Source organism: Caretta caretta, chromosome 21, assembly GCF_965140235.1.
Source record: "Caretta caretta isolate rCarCar2 chromosome 21, rCarCar1.hap1, whole genome shotgun sequence".
In the NCBI taxonomy this organism is placed as follows: Eukaryota; Metazoa; Chordata; order Testudines; family Cheloniidae; genus Caretta; species Caretta caretta.
Genome location: NC_134226.1, coordinates 18746117 through 18763034, shown reverse-complemented (window position 1 = coordinate 18763034; position 16918 = coordinate 18746117). Strand labels below are relative to the sequence as shown.

At 43.6% G+C, this 16918-nt stretch overlaps 1 protein-coding gene across 8 annotated transcripts in view; it reads right to left on the bottom strand.

The window, feature by feature from the left end:
- KDM5B (lysine demethylase 5B) overlaps window positions 1–16918 on the bottom strand; it is a 184112-nt gene that overhangs the window by 146990 nt on the left and 20204 nt on the right. The window lies entirely within an intron of this gene.

The following is a 16918-nucleotide window of genomic DNA, read 5'->3' as shown; positions in this document are numbered from 1 at the left end:
TCAGATGCATGTCACAGAGTTAGGATGTCCACTGTAACTGCAAGGTCGCATTCCAAAATGGGCAGGCATAATATGTCAGTTAGAGATCTTGTCTGTCAAGCAGAAATAGTAGGTGTCCTTGGCAGAGCCTACTGTGCCATTTCCTTCATACAGGAAAAGACCCTTGTGGTGGAGAGAACATAATTACAACCTCCAGACACAGCCTGTTCAAATGTTACATATGCCACTTATTTGCTTTTTCCTGTTCGGAATTTTTGCTCTCAACATATAAATTAAACAGATTCACTGGCCACAAAACCAACTGCAATGCACAGTATTGAGTGTATTCCTGAAAAGGCAATTAGCTGGAATCAGAGACTTTTAAATGCTCAGGAGAAACACAAGCACATCAGGTAAACAATTTCTTTGCTTCTCACACCTCATAGACTTTAAGATCAGAATGGACCATCGTGGTCATCTAGCCTGAGCTCCTGTACATCGCAAGGCCACAAAACCTCACCCAGCCACTCTTGTAATAGACCCCTCACCTCTGACTGAGTTACTGAAGTCCTCAAATTATGGTTTTAAAAGACTTCAAGTTACAGCGAATCCACCACTTACACCAGTTTAAACCTGCAAGTGCCTCAGACCCCATGCTGCAGCGGAAGGCAAAGAGTCTCTGCCTGATCGCCAAGCAACAGCAGCTATGTTGTCAACCAAAAATAACTACTTTAGGAGTATTTTGTTTAAAAATATTCAGAAATAGCTGAAATATATCTAACAAGAAAACACAATACACGCCACCACTCTTACTTCGACAGAGATCATCTAAAGTTGGTGGGTAGCATTTACCTAAGATTACAAAGCAATAATATCTCTCAGACCACTAACATTTATCACATGTAGTGTAGTTATACCCATATGTGTCTAATATCCTGGAACTGACATATATATCACAGCCAGGTGGGTGCAGTAATCTCTCTTATTGGACCAATAAAGAGATTACTGTCACACCAGCTGGCTGTGATATATATGAGATGAGGTGGGTGAGGTATAGTGTTTATTTAGAAGAGCCAAATTTAGCTTAGTTTAAATCTGATACCAATTTCTTATATATCAAGGTATCTTTTTTTTCTCTGTAACTATAGAAGGATAGTAATAGTAATAAGAACTTCTGATATTGAAGTGACACAGTATCAGGTGACCAGGGAAGATCATATTTGCCTTTTCCTCCTTGTGGACTAGTGTTGGATCATATTAAAGAAGTTCTGTATTAAAATCACAAATGAGTTTGATTCCCCATAGTTTAAATTCCAGGGTATTACTAATTAAGAGGTCTCTTGGTTTTTGGTACTGTTTCTCTCCCTCTATGTGTGAAACTTGCAAGCTGCTAATTGTGTTAGTACATTCTAAGACAGAGTCTGTTCTCAAAGCAATTCACAGAGAGAGAGACTCAAAGCAATACTCTAACAACAGAAACAGCACCCAGAGACTCCCCGCCCTTTCGTTGTATTAACAATTGTGATTAAAATAGAGATAGAGGATGTATGTGGATGGATGCTTGGTGTGGATATAACTGAATGATCAGGGAGGTGACAGCCTAAGAATCCAGTGTCCATCGGCTGAAGAAGGCATCAAGTGGAAATAACCAGAGGACCGCCCCCCGGAGGGCAGACTGGAATCCACCCAACAGCCTCAAGAATGGGAGAACCAAAGAACAAGATAACATCTTGGAGCCGTCAGGAATGTGCTATCTGCTGATTGATTCAGCAACAGCATGATGAAGCAATTCCCATAGACTGGCATAGGAAGAAATTCCTATAAAAATAGACTCTAAAAAGTGAGAACTTTGGGGTCTGATTCTGCAAACCAACTTCCACGAGCATCAGATGAGCATCTGACAAGGCCCTGCTCCCTCCTTATGTCCAGGCCACCTGGCCAGTGGCTTGGCATGAGCAACTCTAAGGCTGGTAACTATGATAACAACCTTGCAGAACCTGTGTGTGTGTGTTTGTATGAATGAATGTGTGAATAAATATGAGATTGAATGGAATGTTATAGCTATAACTAACTGCTTACTATGATTCTTTCTGTATTCACAATAAATGTGGTATTTTGCCTTTTTCCCTTTAATAAGATCCTGCTGGTTTTTATTTTATTGGTATAACACTAGGCAATATGGACATGGGTAGTATGTTTGTTATTTTAGAGGGAACATTTAACATGAAAACTGTAATAGTCTCAAACCCAATCTCCATAGATTTTCAAGACTTTTTCACTATTACAGTGATGTCACATGCAATAGGGTTTCTTTACTATTATTACTTTTGATTTATACCCTTAATTTGGCGCAATTGTGCAGCATGAGAAGATCATGTCCAACATCACACAGGAAGCCTGTGGCAGAGCCAGAATGCTGAAAAATTGGAGCTAGTTCAGGAAGAGCCACAAGAATGATTCATAATGAGGAAAACTCACTTACAATGAGGTAACTTGCCAGGGAGCAGATTTCTAATATTACAGAGCTCTTTGTTAGCAGACAAAGACAAAGATCCAATGGACTGGAAGCTGAAATCACCAAAGTCCAAAGTGGAACTAAGGCTATGTCTACACTTGCCATTTAAAGCACAAAAAGTCCCTTTTTTGCACTAAAACCAAGGGAACATCTACACTTGTTAATGACTTTTTGCAGTGAAACTCAGAAGTTTCACCGCAAAAAGAAAATCACCTTCATGAGAGGCATACAGCTCTTTCTGCACTGTTGTGAAAGTGAAGACACGTGCTACCTGTGTAAACACCATTTAGCCTCCAGAGGATATCCCACAGTTCCAAAAGTGACCACTCTGGCCAGCATCTCCTCTGCTCCGACGCCAGGTAAATGGACATCCGCCCCTCCCACTGTAAGCCCCAGGAAGTTTGAAACTCCATTTCCTGTTGCGAGTGCTCATCTGCCCAGGTGACCATGGCTGTTCCACATCCCAAATGATCCCCTGCTTGGAGCAACGCTGAGCTACTGGACCAGATCAGTGTTTGGGGAGAGGAGGTTGTGCAGTGCCAGCTGCATTCCAGCCATAGGAATTTCAATACCTATGAGCAGACTGCATGCAGATTGCAGAAAGGGCATAACAGGGACACCCTACAGTGCAGAGCGAAGGTGAAGGAGCTGAGGAACGCATACCACAAGGCAAGGGAGGCAAACAGAGTCTGGTGCTGCACCACAAAGCTGCTGTTTTTACAGTGAGTTGGATACAATCCTAAGTGATGACCCCACCTCCATTGCAAAGAGCCCAGTGGATACTTCTTCATGTCTGGAGTCAGTGAAAAGTGGCCCTAGCCAGGAGGAGGAGATCACAGATGAAGAGGAGGCGGCTGAGGAAGCTGTGGAGCCCATTGTTGTGTGCACTCAGGACCCCTTCTCTACTCTGGAGGTGTCTAGCCAGTGTGAGTGGCCACTGGCTGCTGAGGCAGAGGCAGGAGAGCAGAGCTCTGGAAAGTTGCTTTGCTTTGACAATGCATAAAGCAGGTTGAGGGCACAGAAAAGTACTACGATGGCTGTGTTTGTGTGCTGGGTACCCTCCCTTCATGCTAGCCCTTTTCAGAATGCGTGTATGCAATAAACCCTCTAACCCTGTGTTCCCTCACCATTGCTGGGTCCTTGTGCATCATGGATGCTTTGACTTTTGTCACCAAGAGAGTGATTTCTTACCAGTGGTGTATTGCAACATACACTGTGATTTCTGTATGTATGTTTCACAGCAATGTGTTGCTTTTGTCTCCTCAGAAAAGACTGTGGAAGACCCACCCCCCACTGTAGCAGACCGTCTGTGACGTATAAGAAAGCAACCAAGATGCACTAGGGCAGACGTGTTTCATGAGGTGATTCAGCACTCCCAAGAGGAGACACATGATAAAAATAAATAGAGAGAAACCATGACAAAGTGGAAAGAGGGAGAGAACTGAGACCGAAAAGAGAATAATGCTTTCTATAGGGAAGCCACAGAGAGGCTAAACAACATTCTGGAGCGTCAGACAGATATGTTGCATTCTCTCATTACACTGCAGAGTGACCTGATTCATGCCTGCCCCCCCTTGCAATGGGTGCAGAATTCTTTCCCATGCACTCCCCAAACTCCCACTGCACATTCTTATAGGCTCGCTGTAAATTTTTTCCATTCCTCGACAATCCACAACCACAGACAGCTTGTCAAGCGACAGCTGGAGTTATACACAGCTGTAAGGTATACGGGTGTTTTCTCCGTTTTTAAAATAAAAGCACAAATTTTTCAAAAAGAAGCTTTATTTGTGTGTTCACATTTCTGTACATGTCATCACAGCTACAAGTCAACTAGCACTTCATCTTCACTGACGTTACATACAGAACCGCCATGTAGCACAGCACATGCCGTTAACACTTCCTTTCCCAAGCACAGCAGCAAAATTTAATGATTTTCATTTGCAAAAACTTTTCCCTCAAGGCATCCCGGATCCTAACTGCCACACACTGTGCCCCTCTAATAGCCCTGGTATCCACTAGCGCCTGCAAAACCATGCAAAAGTACCCCTTACGATTTATATACTCGGTGCCAAGGTGGGCCGGGGCAACAATAGGGATGTGCGTACCATCTATCGCCCCTCCACAGTTAGGGAAGCCCATTTCTGCAAAGCCATCCAAAATGTCATGCACATTACCAAGAGTCACGGTCTTGCGCAGTAGGATGCGATTAATGGCCTTGCACACTTGAGTTACCATGGCACCAATGGTCGATCTCCCCACTCCAAACTGGTTTACAACCGACCAGTAGCTATCTGGAGTCACCAGCTTCCACAATGCGATTGCCACACACTTCTCTACAAAAAGAAAAGGAGTACTTGTGGCACCTTAGAGACTTCTATAGTGATTGCAGCTCTCAGTCTGGTGTCCTTGCAAAGTAGGGTCTGGGGAAAGCTCAGCACATTGTTCCATGAAGGTGGCTCTCCACATCCAAAAGTTTTGAAGCCACTGGTCGTAATCCCAGACATGCGTAACAATATGATCCCACAACTCTGAGCTAGCTTCCCTAGCTGTTCCACAGTACACAGCTCCTCAGTTAATGCCAAAAGCAATCAAATGTTACTTCTTTCAATTTCAGGCAGCTCATCAGGCATCTCTGACTGCAGCTCTCTTTGCAGGTTTAGGAACAGCTGCACTGCCAAGCGTGATGTGCAAGTGACAACTATCAGAGTAGTGGACAGGAGTGCCAGATCCATTCCTGCTTGTAGATGTGGCAGGGAAAAAAGCCAGACAGCAGGGGGTTTTAAAAAATGCTGCAAAAGAAACAAGGAAGCAATGGGGCTGCTGGGACACGAAGCAGTGCATCACAGGGCACTGAGCAGGGACCCAGAATGCCTTCCGCTCACCTCTCTTCCCACAAGACCTATCAAGTGAGCTGCACTGTGGGATAGCTGCCCTATAGCGCTGCTCTCATCAGCAATGAAAGTGCTGTAATGTAAACATTCTCTGATGCCTAAGGAATTGAGTACACAAACCAGCGCTTTTCTTTCACCGGTTCCCTATCACCAGTGAAATTTACAGTGCAAAAACTCTGCAAGTGTAGACATACCCTAAGATATAAATGGGTAATTAACCATTGCACAGATTCCCAAGGGATGGCAAGATTTGAAGTCTTTCTAAAAGATATGATCTAGTTTCATTCCAGAAATCTTTGAACTAGATCACTTAGCTAACCTCTAAGGTCTGTAAAAAGAAAAGGAGTACTTGTGGCACCTTAGAGACTAACCAATTTATTTGAGCATAAGCTAGGGTCTGTGTTATGCAGGTCAGACCAGATAATCATAATGGACCCTCCTAGCCTTAAAATATATGAAAGGGAACTTTTACACTAAGATTAAATAAAGAGAGTTTGTATCATTTGAAAAAAGAAAAGGAGTACTTGTAGCACCTTAGAGACTAACCAATTTATCTTTGAAAACTCGTGGCGAACCGGGGAAGTCCCGGATGACTGGAAAAAGGCTAATGTAGTGCCAATCTTTAAAAAAGGGAAGAAGGAGGATCCTGGGAACTACAGGCCAGTCAGCCTCACTTCAGTCCCTGGAAAAATCATGGAGCAGGTCCTCAAAGAATCAATCCTGAAGCACTTGCATGAGAGGAAAGTGATCAGGAACAGCCAGCATGGATTCACCAAGGGAAGGTCATGCCTGACTAATCTAATCGCCTTTTATGATGAGATTACTGGTTCTGTGGATGAAGGGAAAGCAGTGGATGTATTGTTTCTTGACTTTAGCAAAGCTTTTGACACGGTCTCCCACAGTATTCTTGTCAGCAAGTTAAGGAAGTATGGGCTGGATGAATGCACTACAAGGTGGGTAGAAAGCTGGCTAGACTGTTGGGCTCAACGGGTAGTGATCAATGGCTCCATATCTAGTTGGCAGCCGGTATCAAGTGGAGTACCCCAAGGGTCGGTCCTGGGGCCGGTTTTGTTCAATATCTTCATAAATGATCTGGAGGATGGTGTGGATTGCACTCTCAGCAAATTTGCGGATGATACTAAACTGGGAGGAGTGGTAGATACGCTGGAGGGGAGGGATAGGATACAGAAAGACCTAGACAAATTGGAGGATTGGGCCAAAAGAAATCTGATGAGGTTCAATAAGGATAAGTGCAGGGTCCTGCACTTAGGACGGAAGAACCCAATGCACAGCTACAGACTAGGGACCGAATGGCTAGGCAGCAGTTCTGCGGAAAAGGACCTAGGGGTGACAGTGGACTAGAAGCTGGATAGGAGTCAGCAGTGTGCCCTTGTTGCCAAGAAGGCCAATGGCATTTTGGGATGTATAAGTAGGGGCATAGCGAGCAGATCGAGGGACGTGATCGTTCCCCTCTATTCGACATTGGTGAGGCCTCATCTGGAGTACTGTGTCCAGTTTTGGGCCCCACACTACAAGAAGGATGTGGATAAATTGGAGAGAGTCCAGCAAAGGGCAACAAAAATGATTAGGGGTCTAGAACACATGACTTATGAGGAGAGGCTGAGGGAGCTGGGATTGTTTAGCCTGCAGAAGAGAAGAATGAGGGGGGATTTGATAGCTGCTTTCAACTACCTGAAAGGGGGTTCCAAAGAGGATGGCTCTAGACTGTTCTCAATGGTAGCAGATGACAGAACGAGGAGTAATGGTCTCATGTTGCAGTGGGGGAGGTTTAATTTGGATATTAGGAAAAACTTTTTCACTAAGAGGGTGGTGAAACACTGGAATGCGTTACCTAGGGAGGTGGTAGAATCTCCTTCCTTAGAGGTTTTTAAGGTCAGGCTTGACAAAGCCCTGGCTGGGATGATTTAACTGGGAATTGGTCCTGCTTTGAGCAGGGGGTTGGACTAGATGACCTTCTGGGGTCCCTTCCAACCCTGATATTCTATGATTCTATGAATTTATTTGAGCATGAGCTTTCGTGAGCTACAGCTCAAATGTATCATTTGAATGTCTAATAACCTATACATACGTCAAGAGCAGCACTTATTCTAGGATACAAACAAAGCTGTCCATCGTCTCATAGGAATAGCATATTGACAAGTTGCATGCATGAATCCTAGAGTTCTATACACATTCCACAATGCCTATAATAGTCCTGAGCCAGTTGATCAGTTTCAGGGAGCTCCTGCTTTTAACCAGCCAATACTTAAATACTTCCTGTACAACTCACCTAGTCACTGTAAAACTTCTCTCCCTGGGCTAACCATACAGTCTGTGATGATGAAAATTTCTGTTACTTAATAAAATTACGCAACACCAGAGAGCCCAAACTCTCACTATGACTGACTTTCTACAGTTTGTAGTTTTTAAACCAGAGGGGCCTGAAAAATCATGACACTTTGACACTGAAATCTTTTGGGGGCAATTTTTAACTGATACTCTGAAACTATTTAATGAAGTTTGTTTAAACTTTTCTGAAAAATTCTACATTTACTCAGATTATATACTGAAAATTTTGGACAGAAACTGTGTTTCCCCTATAAAACACTGGTTTCAGAGTAGCAGCCGTGTTAGTCTGTATCCGCAAAAAGAAAAGGAGTACTTGTGGCACCTCAGAGGCTAACAAATTTATTTGAGCGATGAAGTGAGCTGTAGCTCACGAAAGCTTATGCTCAAATAAATTTGTTAGTCTCTAAAATGCCACAAGTACTCCTTTTCTTTCTATAAAACACTGTTTTCAGAAAAGATCTACAATGATATGAGGTCAGTTTCTAAAGGCAGGTTTGACTATCTCTTTAGCTCATCCAAGAGAAGGATAAGAGGTAGCTTGATCACAGTCTACAAATACCTCCATGAGGAGAATATTTATGATGACAGAGCGCTTTTTATTCTAGCAAACAATAGTATAACAATTTCAGCTAGAGTTGAAACTACCAAAAGTTCAATCTACAAATAAGGCATAGATTTTTTAACAGTGAGGGTAATCAATCTCTGGAACAATTTACCTAGAGATGTGATGGATTCTCCATCATTTGAAATCAAGTGAAATCTTGTCTGGAAAAAAAAAAATGGTTACCTACCTTCCGGAACTGTTCTCCAAGATGTACTGCTCATGTCCATTCCAAGTAGGTGCCATATGCACAGTCGCTGGAAGGTTTTTCTCCTAGTGGTATCCGTTGGGTCGCCTCAGATGGCCCCTGGAGTCGCACCCTGCCAACCCTCCCCTCCACCTCTTCAGTTCCTCCTTGCCAGCTAGGGTAGGCAGATGGGTCTTGGAATGGACATGAGCAACACATCTCGAAGAGGAGTTATGGAAGGTAGGTAACTTTTTTCTTCGAGTGCTTGCTCAGGTCAATTCCAAGTAGGTGACTCCCAAGCAGTTGAATAGGAGGAGTCGGAGCTCATTGACTCGCGGATTGCAGCACCACTCTGCCAAATACGGCATCTTCTCTAGCTTGCTGTGTAATGGTGTAATGCAAAGTGAAGGTGTGGCCAGACGACCACATTGCTACCCTCCACATTGCTACCTTTCGATCCAGATCCCTCCTGGATCGAAACCTGGGCCAGGAATGCTGCAGAGGAGGCCTAAGCCCTTGTGGAATGTGCTGTCAGCACTGGAGCAGGTACCTTTGCCAGGTCGTACTATGCACAGATACAGGACGTAATCCATGATGAGATTCTTTGGGACAAGATCGGGAGGCCCTTCAATCTGTCTGCTGTGGCCACAAAGAGCTGAGTTGACCTGCAAAATGGTTTTGTCCTCTTGATGTAAAAGGCCAATGTTCACCTTACATCCATAGAATGAAGTCTTCGCTCTCAGTAACTGGCATGCAGTCTTGGGTAAAAGACCGGGAGGAATATGTCCTGGTTCGTGTGAAATTGCAAGACGACCTTCGGAAGTAAGGCTGGGTGAGGACAGAACAGGACCTTGTCCTTGTAGGAGACCAGGTTATGGAGGCTCGGATGTGAGGGCCTTAATCTCAGAAACCCTCCTGGCCGATGTTATGGCTACCAGGAATGCTACCTTCCAGGATTGATAGAGCAGCAAACATGTGCTAGGGGTTCAAACAGGGGCCACATGAGTCTCCATAGTACTAGACTGAAGTCCCAGGGAGGAACTGGTTGTTACACTTGAGGGTACAGCCTGACCAATCCCTTGAGAAAGCGGCTGATGATTGGGGAAGACTGATCGGCTGGTGACCTGGGGTGAAATGCCGAAATCGCGGCCAAATGGATCTTGATTGATGACACTGACAGCCCTCACTATTTTAGGTGCAAGTAGTCCAGAGTGAAGGGTGCTGATGACTGTGTAGATGACGTGCCCTTTGCATCGACCACATAGAGAATCTTTTCCACTTAGTCAGGTACGTGGCCCACATGGATGGTTTTCTGCTGCCTAGGAGGACCTCTCCAATGGGTCCTGATCATTTCAACTCACAGAAGTTTAGCCGTGATTCCATGCCATGAGGTGGAGAAACTAGAGATTCAGATGCTGAAAGCAGACATGGTCCTGGGTGATGAAATCTGCGCCAAGGGGCAGACCAATTGAAGCCTCCACTGACAGGTGTAGGAGTGTGGTGTACCAGTACTGACACGGCCAGGTCAGAAGTTATCTTCTTACTGACCTTCAGCAACACCTTGTGTAGGAGTGGAATTGTCAGGCCCCTCAATGGGAGGAGGAATATGTCTGCAACTGAACCCAGGCTGTGATTCAGGAAGGAGCAGAATTGCAGGCACTTCCTGTTGTGTCTTGTTGCAAACAAGTCTACATGGTGAACTCCCCACGATTGGAAGATTCTGTTCACAATGTTCGGGAGAATGAACCACTCGTGGTTGGAGAAGGACCTCCTGAGGTGGTCTGCCAAGTCATTCTGGGACCTCGAAAGGTAAGAAGCCTCAAGATGTATTGGAAGCCCACAGTTTGAGGGCTTCCTGACATAGGAGTGTGCTCCACCCTGTCTGTTTATATAGACCATTACTGTTATATTGTCCGCCGTGACCGATACACTTCTGCCCTCCAGGTGCACTACTCAGAAGGTCTGGCAGCCTAGGCACACCACTCTCAGCTCTCTGACATGGATATGTAGTGAGAGCTCCACCTGGGACCAGAGGCCTTCAGTCCAGAGACTGCCCGGATGAGCTCCCCATCCCAGACACGTCCGTAACTAGGGACAGCGAGGGTTAAGGTCTGAAAAGGGGCACTCCTCCGAAGACAGCCTGCATATTCAGCCACCAAAGGAGGAACTCAATTACCCAATGGGACCACTGTTTAAGTGATTTCAGTTGGATATACTGAAGCCAGCCAGGCTTGAAGAGATCCGAGTCACAGTCTTGCATGCTATATGGCATACGTGCAGACAGCCATGTGACCCACAAACTGCAGGCAGTTCTGTGCCGTGGTAATGGGGTAGCTTCTGAGGCCTTTTATGATGGCACATATAGCCTGGAATCGGAACTCCAGAAGGAACACCCAGGCTTGGCCCGAGTCTAGTACTGCCCTTATGAACTCCACCCTCTGGATGGATGACAGGGTAGACTTTTGTATGTTTAACAAGCCTAACTTGTCGAATGTTGACCGTATCAAGCCAACGTCCGCCTCTACCTACTCCCTGGTGTGGCCCTTGATCAGCCAGTCCTCTAGGTTCAGGTAAACCTGTACCTTCCACTTCCTCAGGAATACAGTGACACTTGATGAACACTCAAGGGGCTGCTGATAGGCCAAAAGGGAGGACCGTAAACTGGTAGTGGATATGGCTAACAACAAACAATAGGAATCTTCTGTGTCCTGATATAAAAATATCCATCCTTCAAATCAAGGGCAGCATACCAGTTCCCCGGATCCAGGGAGGAGATAAAGGAGACCATGTGGAACCTCAGCTTCTTGATGAATCTGTTGAGGTTTTGCAGGTCCATGATGGCACTGAGACTGCTTGGCTTTCAGGGTCAGGAAGTAGAGGGAGTAGAAACCCTTGCCCCTTAGCACTTGAGGGACCTCCTCTACTGCTCCCACTTTTAGGAGTGTCTACAGCTCTTGGATCAGAAGTTGCTCATGAGAAGGGTCCCTGAAGTGGTAAGGAGGGAGACAACTAAACAGTAGGGAGTATCCCAGTCATATCATGTATAGCACCCAGCAGTCTGAAGTAATCTCGGCCCAGGCACAATAATCTCGGCCCATGCACAATACAAATGGGATAAATGGTCTTAAAAACACTGGGGTGATAGATCCAGTACTTGAACTGGTGCACTGTCCTCAGGCACACTCTCAAAAGTTCTGCTTCAGCCCAGATGGCTGCTTCACAAGCCCAGGTCCTTGGGTGGATGAAGGAGGAGGAGGACACCTTATCCTATAATTCCTGCCACACTTCCTGCTATAATCTTGCCAAGGTTGATATTGATAGAAGTGAGGTAGGGGTTGTGTTTTAAGGGTTTCCTCTGAGGAGCCAGGGTATGGAGCCCAAGTGACTTGAGAGTCTGTCTGCTTGGAGAAAAGGGAAAAGCCCAAGAAAGAAGGTCCCAAATGGTCTGTATGGTGCCATGAGGGCTATCAGCTCCCTAGCCACCTCAAATGTTTCCAGTGGGGAAGGTAGCTCTAGTATCTCTCCACGGCTCTCACTCGGAAGGGAGTCCAGTGGTACTGGACACAATTGACCTTTCAATGGGACCCAAGTCAACGATACTGCTCTGAGTAATACAGAGCTTGAGTAGCTTGGCGCGGTCAAACTCCATTCAAGTCCTTACACTCTGCTGGCCTCACCGTAGGCGAGCACCCGATTAGTCGTCTTTTGCTTCTTGCAAGGCACCAGTGATTGGGAGTGGTGCCACACATTTCCAGGTGGCTAAATATATAATTAATGCCAATCAACATGGTTTCATGGGAGGCCAGTTTTGTCAAACAATCTGGGTTTTTTGTGTTTTAGAGAGGATTAAAGGTCTGATTGATACAGGCAGTTGTGTTGTTACAGTACACTTTGATTTCTCAAAGGCATTTGACCTAGTTCCACATGATGTTGTGATTTTAAAAATTGCAATATATGGAATTATAGGGCACACATTATATGGATTAAAAACTGACTCACTGACTGATCTCATAATGTAGTTGTTAATGGGGAGATATCAATGAATGGGGGCTATTTTTAGCAGAGTCCCCCAAGGATCGGTTCTTAGTCCAACACTATTAAATATTTTTATCACCAATCTAAATTATATAAATCTTTGTAAAATGTGCATAAGACAATGATTGGTGAGGTAGCAAATAATGAGAACAGGTTACTGTTACAGAGTGATCTGAATTCACCTGGTTAAACGGTCACAATCCAACAAAATGCATTTTAATACAGCCAAAAACAAGGTAATACTTTGGGGAACTAAGCATACAAGCCATACTTTACAGGATCATAGATTATCTTGGAAAGCAGTGATTCAGAGAAGGATTTAAAGATTCATTGTAGATAAGCGCCTCAACATGACAACAGTGCAATGGCGTGACAAAACGAGCCAATGCAATCCTTGGATTTATAAAACGGGGACTATCAAGTAGAAGTAGAGAGGTGATCTTAGATCCATATGCTGCATTAGCAAGCCCACCACCAAAATACAGAGTCCAGTTCCTATGTCCATGCTTCAAGAAGGATGTGGAAATACTGGAAAGAGGTCAAAGGAGGACCACAAGAATGATCCAGGAGCCGAAAAACAAGCTTTACAATATGAGGTTTAAGGAGCTCAACTTATTCAGCTTTTCAAAGAGAAGGCTGAGAGGAGATTTGATCACTTTTGTACAGGTACTTAACACACAAGGAGAAAGACATCTGATATTAGGGGGAAGCTGAAGATAGACAAATTCTAGCTTGAAATAAGGTGCAATTTCCTAGCACTGAAGGGTCATTAAACACTGGAACAGCTTACCATGTGAGGTGGTGGACTGACCATCAGTTGGAGTTTTAATATAAGAAAGCATATATTTTAGAACAGTATCTCAAATTCAGCTTATGAGAGAAGGTCTATGACCTGTGTGCGCAGGGCCTGGGCTGGATGGTTATGATGGTGGTCCCTTCTGGCCTTGGACTCTGTCAATCTCTGAATTCCCCTGCTCAAGCCACAATCAAGGAAGAAGGCCACACTGGTTAAAAAACTGACATGGTTTAGAGGGGAAATTAAGGCAGCTCTAAAAATTAATACATAACAAAGGGGAAGTTGATACTTCTGAATATAAAGAAGAAGCCAGGAATTGTAGAAAATTGATATGGGAAACAAAGGGACAAAACAAAAAATCTATACCCAGCACAGTTACAGACAATAAGGAGGAATATAAGTATATTAGGAACAAACAGAATTCTAACAATGATATTGGTCCACTACTAAATACAAATGGTAGAATTATCAATAATAATGCAGAAGACACAAACATTCAATAAATATTTCTGTTCTGTATTTAGGGAAAAACAGATAATGTCATATAATATGATGACAACAGTCTTTCAAATTCCATTAGTATTTTGGGAGAATGTTAAACAGCAGCTATTGAAGTCAGACAAGATAACTTGCATGTACTTGTTTCAAAACAGCTGGCTGAGGAGCAGCCCACTGGACCGTTAACACTGATTTTCAATAAGTCTTAGAACACTGGGGGAGTTCCAGAAGACTGGAAGAAAGCTAATGTTGTGGCAATATATAAAAAGCGTAAATGGGTAATTACAGGCCCGCCAGTCTGACATCTATCCCAGATAAGATAATGAAGTGTCTAATACTGGACTCAATTAATTAAGAATTAAAGAAAGATAAGCAGTCCATAATGCAAGGATGCTGATAAATAGGTAAATAGAAAGGAGCATAAACACTGCCAAATTAAATGTAAAAATGTAATAAGAAAAGCCAAAAAGGAGTTTGAAGAACACCTAGCCAAAAACACAAAAGGTAATAAAATGTTTTTTAAGTACATCAGAAGCAGGAAGACTGCTAAACAACCAGTGGGGCCCCTGGACGATCGACATACAAAAGGAGCACTTAAAGATGATAAAGTCATCGCAGAGAAACTAAATGAATTCTTTGCTTCAGTCTTCATGGCTGAGGATGTTAGGGAGATTCCCTGAGAAACCTGAGAAAGTCAACATGGTTTCTGTAAAGGGAGATCACGTCTTACTAACCTAATTGAGTTATTTGAGGGGGTCAACAAACATGTGGACAAAATGTGGACAAGGGGGATCCAGTGGACATAGTGTACTTAGATTTCCAGAAAGCCTTTGACAAGGTCTCTCACCAAAGGCTCTTACTTAATTTAAGTTATCATGGGATAAGAGGGAAGATCCTTTCATGGATTGAGAACTGGTTAAAAGACCAGGAACAAAGGGTACGAATAAATGGTAAATTTTCAGAATGGAGAGGGGTAACTAGTGATGTCAGTCCTAGGACCAATCCTATTCAACTTATTCATAAATGATCTGGAGAAAGGGGTAAACAGTGAGGTGGCAAAGTCTGCAGATGATACTAAACTGCTCAAGATAGTTAAGACCAAAGCAGACTGTGAAGCACTTCAAAAAGATCTCACAAAGCTTATGTTATGTTCTTATAAAATGAAGAGGGTTTATGTTTAGCCATGAAAATGACTAAACATAAACATAAGAATGGTCACACTGGGTCAGACCAAAGGTCCATCCAGCCCAGTATCCTGTCTACCGACAGTGGCCAATGCCAGGTGCCCCAGAGGGAGTGAATTGAACAGGTAATGATCAAGTGATCTCTCTCCTGCCATCCATCTCCACCCGCTGACAAACAGAGACTAGGGACACCATTCCTTACCCATCCTGAGTAATAGCCATTTATGGAGTTAACCTCCATGAATTTATCCAGTTCTCTTTTAAACCCTGTTATAGTCCTAGCCACAACCTCCTCAGGCAAAAAGAAAAGGAGCACTTGTGGCACCTTAGAGACTAACCAATTTATTTGAGCATAAGCACGAATACAGATTAACACGGCTGTTACTCTAAACTCCTCAGGCAAAGAGTTCCACAGGTTGACTGTGCACTGTGTGAAGAAGAACTTCCTTTTATTTGTTTTAAACCTGCTGCCCATTAATTTCATTTGGTGGCCCCTAGTTCTTACAAGTAAACAACTTTTCCTTATTCATTTTCTCCACACCACTCATGATTTTATAGACCTCTATCGTATCCCCCCTTAGTCTCCTCTTTTCCAAGACAAAAAGTCATAGCTTCTTTAATCTCTCCTCATATGGGTCCCGTTCCAACCCCCTAATGATTTTAGTTGCCCTTCTCTGAACCTTTTCTAATGCCAGTATATCTTTTTTGAGATGAGGAGACCACACCTGTATGCAGTATTAAAGATGTGGGCGTACCATGGATTTACATAAGGGCAACAAGATATTCTCCGTCTTATTCTCTATCCCTTTTTTAATGATTCCTAACATCCTGTTTGCTTTTTCGACTTCCGCTGCAATTAAAGGATTAGAAAACATGCCTCACAAGGATAGACTCAAGGAACTCAATCTGTTTAGATTAACAAAGGAAAGGTTAAGGGGTGACTTGATCATCGGGTTGCCAACTTTTTAATTCCAGAAAACGGGACACCCTTGCCCTACCCACTGCCCCGTCCCTTCCCTGAGGCCCCACCCCCTCCTCACTCCATCTCCTCTCCCCCTGTTGCTTACTTTCCCCCACCCTCTCTCAAGTGCTCATTTTCACTGCAAGGCCCAAACAGGCATATTTATTGTTTTGACAGATGTATTATACTAAGTTCAGGTTTTATTTGTTACAGGACAGAAGAGCTGGCAGCAAAATAGTCAAAAAGGTAATCTTTAAAAAATGAAATTTCACAAAGGTTTTCATGGTTCTTTCCTTCCCCTCTTCCCATTTTTTGTAACCAGCTCCATGTTTTTTGTTCACTGAAGTTATGTGTGGAATTAGGACCACACATTATCACAGCTGCTATGGGTCCATTAAAGGCCCACTCCTGAAACCCAAATACAAATCCATAGAGCACAACTACAGAAATGCACACCTGTCCAGATACCTATATAAATAAATCTGTAGAAACCGATTCCCTCACCTACTTGCAGATACACACATGTATTCATATGTTCACATCTAGCATGCACTAACACATACTTCCACATTGTTTATTATTACAATTGTTGTTTAGTGCCTAGACACCCCAACTAAGATCAGGGCTCCAGGGTGGTAGGCGCTAGACATACACATAAAAAGAGAGAGAGTCTGCAACAAAGAGTTTATAATGTAGTTAGACAAACGTGGGGCAAAATGTATGATATATCAACTCTTTTGCAATTACTGGTCAACAACATTCACTTTTTAAGAAATAATATATTTCTTTTTGAGTTCCCTTCTTTTTTTAAGAACTTGTTATGAAATGAACACACACTTTACTGTCATCAATTTTTTGTGTGCAAGCCAGCAAAAGGAAAAAAAGTCAAAGAGTTAGGCTGCAAATTTTATTCACACAGGTA